General features: G+C 47.5%; 1 pseudogene; it reads left to right on the top strand.

Moving 5' to 3' along the window:
* Nucleotides 1-8,336: 8,336 nt before the first annotated feature.
* LOC138249556 (CYFIP-related Rac1 interactor B-like) lies at nucleotides 8,337-9,121 on the top strand (annotated as a pseudogene).
* Nucleotides 9,122-9,499: the final 378 nt, after the last annotated feature.

The raw sequence follows: 9,499 nt of genomic DNA, 5'->3' as shown, positions 1-9,499 counted from the left end.
TCCTCCACCCAGACCCAATCCCCTGTACCCCAGCCTATCCCAAGCACACCTTCAGACCAGCATGCACACACGTCAACACACAAGGGAAGCTTAGGTAAACATAAGCACCACGCATCCCACAGGCACTCACGCAAGCATCACACACATGCAGACAAACCAACATCCACTGCCTCCACTGTGTCCCCCTCCTTCTCATCTCCCTCCTCCCTCCCAGTCTCGTCTACACTCACACCTGCATGCACTACATCTACAGCCACTACTGCCATCACCAGCACATACACCACCACAACCCGCTCACGTGCAGTCACCACCCCCACTACCATCCACACGTCCCCTGTGTCCTCTCCCAGTGTGTCTGTGACGCCACCTCCCAAGATACACAAACGCAGGCACACACCCACCCAACAGCCATCCACCTCACGACAGCCTCCAGCACATGCACCTTCACCCAAAGTCACCAAACGAACAACTCCTACAACGACAACCTCTTCCTCCACTCCCAAACCCCCTCTAGCTACCTGTCCCAGTGTCTCCCAAAAACTTTTCCTGTCCAACCTTGACCTCTTTCCCACACCTCCCCCACCCCGTCCGTCTACTAGGTCCCGACTCTCCAGGTCCCGAACTAGCACCTCAGCCACAACATCTCTGGGACCAGTGGTTCCTGTAGTCACTGGAATCTAGAGTGCACCATGGCATCCAGTGTGGCACGGAGCCACAGCACGGACAGTCCCCCATCTGTCAAGCATCAGAAGTTGGCCAGTGCCCGGCGGGAGAGGGGGAAGACCACAGCCACCAAAGCCACTCCCAGGGGTCCCGGTGGGAGTGTGGAGTCAGCTGCGACACCTTCAAAGGTGGGGAAGGGCCACAAGAAACCCGGAAAGTCTGGGAAGAGCAGCACGGCAGAGGAGAACGCCATCATCCCCGCTGCCCAGGAGGCCACCGCCATAATCCCCGCTGCCCAGGAGGCCACCGCCATCATCCCTGCTGCCCAGGAGGCCACCGCCATCATCCCTGCTGCCTAGTAGGCCACCGCCAGCACAAGCCCCGCTGGGCTAGAGAGGACTGCCAGCACAAGCCCCGCTGGGCTTGAGAGGACCGCCAGCACAAGCCCCGCTGGGCTAGAGAGGACCGCCAGCACAAGCCCCGCTGGGACAGAGAGGACCGCCAGCACAAGCCCCGCTGGGACAGAGAGGACCGCCAACAGCTGAGTTGCTGCAAAGGAGCCCGCCGCCTCAAGCACCGCTGAACAGGCCACCGCCGCTCCAAGCACTGCTGAACAGGGCACCGCCGCTCCAAGCACCGCTGAACAGGGCACCGCCGCCTCAAGCACTGCTGAACAGGGCACCGCCGCTCCAAGCACCGCTGGCCCATGAGCGCCAAGGGCACTGATGCTACTGAGTCAGTCACAAGCAGGATGAAGCACTCTGGGCACCAGACTCCCTCCAGAACCAGTGGAGACTGTTATCCACTTGAGAGACTGTGGCTTTGCACTCCCCAGGATGCAGCAGTGGGCAACCCACCCATTGTAGAGACTTCAGAGACTGTGGCTTTGCACTCCCCAGGATGGAACAGTGGGCAACCCACCCACTGTAGAGACTTGAGAGACTGTGGCTTTGCACTCCCCAGGATAAAGCAGTGGGCAACCCACCCACTGTAGAGACTTGAGATACTGTGGCTTTGCACTCCCCAGGATGGTACAGTGGGCAACCCACCCACTGTAGAGATTTGAGAGACTGTGGCTTTGCACTCCCCAGGATTGAACAGTGGGCATGTGGCCCCCTCGTGGATTTGGCGTCGTGCACTCAACCGGCTGAGGTGCCCCCCTTTTCCCTCCCTCTGAGGTGCCTATTTTCTTGCTCTCTGATGCCCCTGCAGTGTTCTCTCCGTCATGGTTGGGGATCTTGTGTGGGCCTCGCCCATACCGTGTGGGCCCAGTGTTGCACTGACTTCATTGGAGCACTACCTGGACTACTAAGATTGGTGTATATTTTGTTTATGGTGTATATATATATTTTTGCGTACTTGGGGCCATATTTATACTTTTTGATGCAAAACTGCGCTAACGCAGTTTTGAGTCAAAAAAATTAGCGCCGGCTAACGCCATTCTGAAGCGCCATGCGGGCGCCGTATTTAATCAATGACGTTAGCCGGCGTTAGCCGCCGGCGCTGCCTGGTGTGCGTGGAAAAAAACTACGTACACCAGGCAGCACCGGCGTAGGGGGATATGGGGCTTGGGTGTCAAAAAATGGGGCAAGTCAGGTTGAGGCAAATTTTTCGCCTCAACCCGATTTGCGCCATTTTTTCCGACTCCCAACCCCCTTAGCAAAGACAGGAGTCATGCCCCCTTGCCCAATGGCCATGCCCAGGGGACTTCGGTCCCCTGGGCATGGTCATTGGGCATAGTGGCATGTAGGGGGGCACAAATCAGGCCCCCCTATGCCACAAAAAAAAAAAAAAAAAACACTTACCTGAACTTACCTCAATGTCCCTGGGATGGGTCCCTCCAGCCTTGGGTGTCCTCCTGGGGTGGGCAAGGGTGACAGGGGGTATCCCTGGGGGCATGGGAGGGCACCTCTGGGCTCCTTCAGAGCCCACAGGTCCCTTAACGCCTGCCTTTTCCAGGCGCTAAAAAACAGCGCAAAAGCGGCCGTACGTCATTTTTTTTGACCCGCCCACTCCCGGGCGTGAATTTTGCCCGGGAGTGTAAATACGGCGCACATGCCTCAGAGTCAATTTTTTCGACGTGAACGCCTACCTTGCATATCATTAACGCAAAGTAGGTGTCCACGCTAAAAAATGACGCAAACTCCATGGACTTTGGCGCTAGACGCGTCTAACGCCAAAGTATAAATATGGAGTTAGTTTTGCGTCGGAATTGCATAAAAAAAAACGACGCAATTCCGGCGCAAACGGAGTAGAAATATGCCCCTTGATTTTAATATATTACAATGGTTACACTCATTTCCTTTTGCCTTTGCATTCTTCCGGGTGGGTTCGGGGGTGTAACTTTAATGTATTGATATGTATTTGTGTGTGTGTTGTAGTGGGTGAGGGTGGGGGTGGGGGTGTTGCATGTGTGTGTCCCTGTTTTTTCCCTCCCCCTCCCCTGTGTCGAAGGTGCAGTACTCACTGTTGTCTTCGCCGCCGGCGTTCATGCTCCTTGTAGAGGAGCAAGAAGATGAGGGCTGGAAAAATGTGGAGCTCTGGTTCCATGGCGTCCGGATTTCTCGTGGGGTGTGTAGAGGTGAGCGTTTTCCCTTCGAAGTCCTGTTTCCGCCGTGTTTTTGCCCGCAGTGAATCAGCCCCGGAAAAGGTGGCGGATTGGTAGGTTGTGATACTGTGGGCGGTACATTGACTTCCGCCAGTCTGTTGGTGACCACCAAGCGGTTTGTCTGTACCGCCGTGGTGGTCTGAGTGTTAAAGCGGCTGTCTTTGTTGGCGGTTTTCGCCACGGTCGTAATTCAATTTTTTTTACCGCCGGCCTGTTGGCGGTCTTACCGCCCCTTCAACACCATCCGCCAGGGTTGTAATGACCACCATAATGTTTAAAAACATTATATGACAAGCAGGGTGCATGAGAGGGGCCCAAGGGGCAGTGGAAAGCAAGAGGAATGTGGATTGTTTGGGGTACTAAGTGAGGGAAAATCAAATATTTTGCAAAATTACCAATATTTTTGATGACTTTAAAAAATGAGAGGGAGAGAATTTGTGTGCTTTTTGTCTGATGTATGTAAATATTCCTGGTGAAATCCGGCCGACATCTCACCATACCCGACAGAAAGCATCTGTACCCAACTATTTATTAAAAATGCATCTATTAGAGGGGTGGCACCCCGTACCCACCGCCTTGAAGTGTTAAAAGAACAGGTCTGATGTGATATGATGTCTAAAACTTAGGACTGTCTCTGTAACTCTTGGAGTTGCAATACTAATTAGAATATCATGTACCAAGCAGGACAGCCTTGTGCAGGGCACATAGTGAAATGTGTGCGAAGTGGTGATAAAATGTGCAATACGAACAACTATGCCTTCTCAGAAAAGGCAGCTGATTAAAATATAAAAACAATGAGGTGAAAGCTAGCAGTGCTAAAAAATATTAAAAGGAATACAATGAATAAAATGTGTATGTGTGTGAAAGGCCTCAAGCTATGGGCCTAAAACTAAAATAAGAGTGCCCAGCCTAGGTACTAAGGGGAAACCACAACAGAACCACCCTGAAACTTTAAAGACAGCAGCTGAAGTGAGTGGCAAACTAGTTTTGAAAATTTCATGAGGATTCATCAAACGACACCAAAGGAATTGGCAAAGCAAAAACAAACACTTTTCCAATGCAAACCAGGTCCTAACTATAACTCCCTATTGGCAACAGCCAGTGTATATATATATATATATATATATATATATATATATGTATCCTACAAGCAGTCGCCAGTAGACACCTATAGTTAGGACCATTTCTTCCATAGACAGAGCGTTTTTTGTTATGCCGATAACTTTGGCGCCCCTTGGCAAATCCTAATTAAATGTTCAAAACGTATACATTGGTTGGAAAGCTCATGGTGATCCGTCAAGCAGGGACTGAGAAAAAGGGGGGGTCCCCAAAAACTTTTTCCCCATTTTACGTCAATCGGATTTTTCACAATTTTGAACACGACTATAGCCCGTACCACTGAACGGAATTACACCAAATTTGGCAGAAAGCTAGGTCTTCGGCCACAAAGCATGCTTCCTGTGATTTGATGTAAATCTCTTCAGTAGTTTTGGAAAAATTAGAGATTGAAAAATATAGCTTTATAGGGATGCGGATCCTCCACAGATCCAACTGTCCCTGTGCTGATATCTGATTGGCTGCCAACACTTCAACAGGAAGTTTTGGCAGCCAACTTTGGACTCGGCTTCAGCTGAGTCCCAGAAAAAAAAGGTTAAAAAAGGAAAGGGCCATGGTAGGAATACCCTGACCCCTAAGCTCTGGAACTGAGGGATTCCTGCAAGGGCTAAAGAGCATTTTTTTAAACCATCGGAAAAACCCAGAGACCCAGATCTGCTAATTTTTCCAATGTTATTTTTTTTTTAGAAGGTGGTTTCCTGCTCTTTTCTTTTAATTAGCCCCAGGATGAGCCATGTACCAAACGCATTGGGGGCTTTAATAAAGGATGGGGGTACACAGGGTCTCCCTTTCCTAGAGCTTCTATTAGATCTGGGAACCACCACTTCCCCAGGGCAAAAGAATATTTTCAGATTGGGGAAGCCCAGTGGCCTCCCCCAGAGCCCTGGGAACCGCCACCACCCTGGGGCTAAAAAGACGTTTGTGGGGGCGCTCTGCATGGCCCTCCAGAGCCCAGGAGACCACTACCTACCCTGGAGCTAAATAAGAAGTTTGTGCGGAGGCACCACGCGGCCCCCACAACTCTGGGGCTGCCATCTTCCCGGGGCATTTTACTCAAGTTGAGGGGAGAAATGCTTCCCCCACGCAACCCCGGGGACCACCAACTCCCCAGGGCTGCAATAAAAGAATGAAGGGGTCAGTTGAAGACCCCAGATGCCTGAGCCCCGGGACCACCACCGCCCTGGACCTAATTGAACATTAGAAGGGGGCCGTGTCGCCCCCCTCATGGAGTCGCAGATTGCCCTGGGGATTTGCCACCCCCCAGGGCTGGCTCCTGCTATGTCCCAGGTTGCCCACTCTGGGACATAGCTGTTTGCTCTGACTTCACGGGAGCTTTGACAGCTCCCCCCAAGTCAGAGCAAACACTTCACTTTCTGCAAGTGAGAGCTGTTTGACAGCTCTCACTTGCAGAAAGTGACGTTTTTAGCTGTTTTCCTACACACAAATATGAGACCAGAGAAACAGATGAAAATATTGCTCCCAGAAGCATGGAGCTGCTGTTTAAGGTAGATCCCTGCTTGTGGGAGCTATGCTGGCTCTCATAGGATGTAGAAGATGTAAAAGCCTGGCAAATTCAGAAACAGGAACTCATCAGGAACGATAAAAGAAAAAAATATTTTAACGTGACACAGGGACTGCTGACTTGAAAGGCCAAGTCCAAAGAGTCCGAATTGTGGAACTCCAATACAATCTTTTATACATGAACACTACAAAGGCTTGAAAATACAACATCCAATCAGAACACACAGAAAGGTAATTTCTTCATCAAGTACATGGTGTGATGTTGATCTGAAGATGCATGGTGTTACACATATATTAGGCATCTAACCAATCACAGTAAAAAAAACATTTCATGATGACAACGTGATTCAAGATGTTCAAAAGCATGACCTTCACATTACTCAGACTTTTGGGACTTTCCAAGGAGACACCAAACCAGTTTCTTTATAACTTATCCTCAGACCTATGTGGACATCCAGATGCCTCTCTGTTGCTGGGCGAATGAAGCAATGCATGTCGCGTGAGGTATCTCTTTTAAGCAAGCCTTGCATTACAAGCTATCTGTCAGGGCAAATTAATGTAGTAAAGGTCACCTGACCTTTTGTATATGTTTTTTAGGCCTGTTCATCATTGAGTATCACAGAATGAGCTCAGGCCTGCGGAAATACAAAATGGATTCTGTAGCCAGTTTCATCATCTCCTCCTCAGATAATCAATGATAAAATGGTGTTCCCAATCCTCCTGGCACTGTCTCGCACCCATCAAGATAATGTGCCTCGTATGCATGCTATTGCTGTTGTGGAAAATATTACTATTGCTGTTTTCCATCATCTTTAGTACCTCTTACTCAAACTTCAGTTGATACCTGATGTATCACTGTCTGTGGTAGTTTGTGTAGGCAATGTTGTACATGGGACATTAGCAAAACCGTAGATAGTCATTAGCTACCTGTTGTGTGTGTAGTTAGGATCAAATATTTGTCTCCTCCATCGGGAATCTGGGTAGCAAAGTTGGGCCACTATCTACTAATATAGTCTGAACCTAACAACAATCCATTCCTCCTATTACTATCCCTACACTTGTACTTGATAGTATGCATTATTATCAATGACTACTCTTATTTGACAGGATATGGAATGTTCATGTTGTTCTCTGTCTTTCACAGCTATAGTTGGTAATTGTGATGTACGATACTACTGTGTATTTTGTTATTCTCTAAGCACTGTTGGAGCAGGTGTGCACAAACATCAAATGGCATAATAAATGTAGCTTTGCATCATACTTTACTTTCAATTTAATATCCTTCATTTTTCCCTCAAAGCATGTTCGCTTATCTCTGTGATGCTTACTTGTATTGTTAATTTGGGAAAGAAGTTCAAAGTCTCAAAGTTCAAAAGTCTCAGTGTCATTTAATGTTTCCATTTTGAAGTAAGAAGGATCCATGGGAAATCAACAGACACCATGAGAAGTAGCACATAGAAAAACACTGGTACCCATAACCGTTTCTTGGTGGACCTTGAAGGGGTGTCGGACATCTTTGCCTTATTGAATTTCAAAAGAGAACATCAAAATGATCAATCTCCTATACCTTATATTTTGGCCCAGAGGTCACCAGTACTTGAGGCAAAAAGGTATTCTATAATGGATGCCAGATACTCAAGAACTGAAGGTTTATTGAGGTCTTTCAGCCAAAACTGCAGGCAATGAAGTTGGGGAAGTTGACAGTGCCCTAGTCCTCGCAGTTATACCCTTTGACAGAGACAAGGAGATCCTTAAATGTTACAGTTGTAGGGGCCCCTCTCCCCAGAGCCTACAGCTTTAGATCATAGTACTATGGAACGGCAGGCAGTTGCGCCACAGTCAGTGGTACCCCTTCAGCGTGGCATCAGAGGTTGACCAGCACTTAATGCTCACTTGGGTACTTTGTGGAAGAACCAGAAAAGGGCCCACTTACACCCTCTGTCTCTTGCGAGCGTGTAACACGAGCAGCCATTGTCGAGCAGAGGCTGTACCGCAGTGATGATGGTGGGGCCACCAGTTGTTCCACTTGTTTCATCTGCTGTAAATCTCCATGTTCTACTGCCTTCTTGTTGTGAGAGCTGTGGATCCAGGAGGTCAGTCCCTCCCACTTCACAGGTGACCCAGGCCCAATCTCCCTGTTGGAGATCATGTCCAGGTGGTGTTGTTTAGTCAGGAGGGCCTGCAGCACCTGACACTGAAGGTAACTCAATATTGCTGTCAAAACGACTTATCAGATACTAACAGCTGAGCACTAGACATGTGCATAGGCCAGTCAAACAGCATTTCAGTTGGTGCTCCCTCTGGCTACTTTGTCAAGGATGCTTCTCCTGACCAATGAAGTAAGTCATAGTGCATCAATCCAGAACAGCTCAGCAGATGCACGAATCTTTCCAATTTCCATTTTAGTATGCCAGTCCTGCAATCTACTATGGGGAACCTCCCAAAACTTTTGACCTGCACCGACCTTGCATAAACCTTGAACAGGGGCCAAATTGTCCTTCATTTTTGAAAATGCCAAACCAATGGAATTTGAAAAGATCTACAATCAGGTGACTGTAGTGTTAAAAGATGTAGAAGGAATATTATACTATTTACAGTCATACAGAGGTGCAGACCATGCAATTAGACAGAATTGTTTAAGCTATATTTTGTATTTTGCATATACAGTTATTTGTGTACTTTTATGGCTTTTGTATGGAGCCAAAAACAGCTTTCTTTGACCTATACAGGCAATTCAGCATGCAACTGATAAAAGTGTTGCAGGAGAAAGCATAGGGGGCTGTTATTCCTTTAATCAGAAAGCTAAAGAAGTTGTATTAGTTTTCACAAAGATTTGAAGCAGCATCGTGTGATTTACTGGGATTTCTGACAAGCACACCGTATTCTCTTACACAGCACCTACAGCGAAAGCAGGCTCTTGCACTTGCAAAACAGGTTGCAGAAATCCTCTATTTTATATTCCGATTTGATTAATTGAAGATGACAAATCCTGCCATACTGAATGGCTTCAGCTATTACAACAGAACGTTAAACTGTATGTGGATTAACAATGTTCTAGCAGAGGGAGAAAATAAAGTTAAGAACGAAATGTCAAATAGAATGTCCTTATTTTATGCAGAAGCAACACCAATGCTGAAAACGTTGAGTGATGCAACAAAAAAGTTTGTTTCTGAAAAAGGACATACCTCACTGTGCTGGGGAGAAAATGAATGAAATCAATCAATTCACTCCCTCCTCTTTGCGCACATCTAATCCCACAGTTTATTGTACCACCTGTCAGCTGTTATTCATATCAAAAGCTGGACAATCATAATGCATGTAACATACAGCATCACCCTTAGTAGCACTATTCCTTTCAACTAATGTAGGCAGGACAGTGATATTCACATATCATCAATCAATGGCACTATCATTATCATTGCAAACCATACACGCACTACATTGGAAACCTGTAACTCAACTAGGTAAGGCTAAAGTGGAGCTAGCGGTAATATGCATCTATTTTCTTTCTCTCTTTTTTTTTTCGTTTTAAATCAGGAAAGGAAAGCCCAGTCTAGATTTGTGGGGAGAAAGGCTCCCTCCTCTGTCTAT

Source organism: Pleurodeles waltl, chromosome 8, assembly GCF_031143425.1.
Source record: "Pleurodeles waltl isolate 20211129_DDA chromosome 8, aPleWal1.hap1.20221129, whole genome shotgun sequence".
Lineage (NCBI taxonomy): Eukaryota > Metazoa > Chordata > Amphibia > Caudata > Salamandridae > Pleurodeles > Pleurodeles waltl.
The sequence above is the reverse complement of the archived record's forward strand: the minus strand, read 5'-3'. Positions and strand labels throughout refer to the sequence as shown.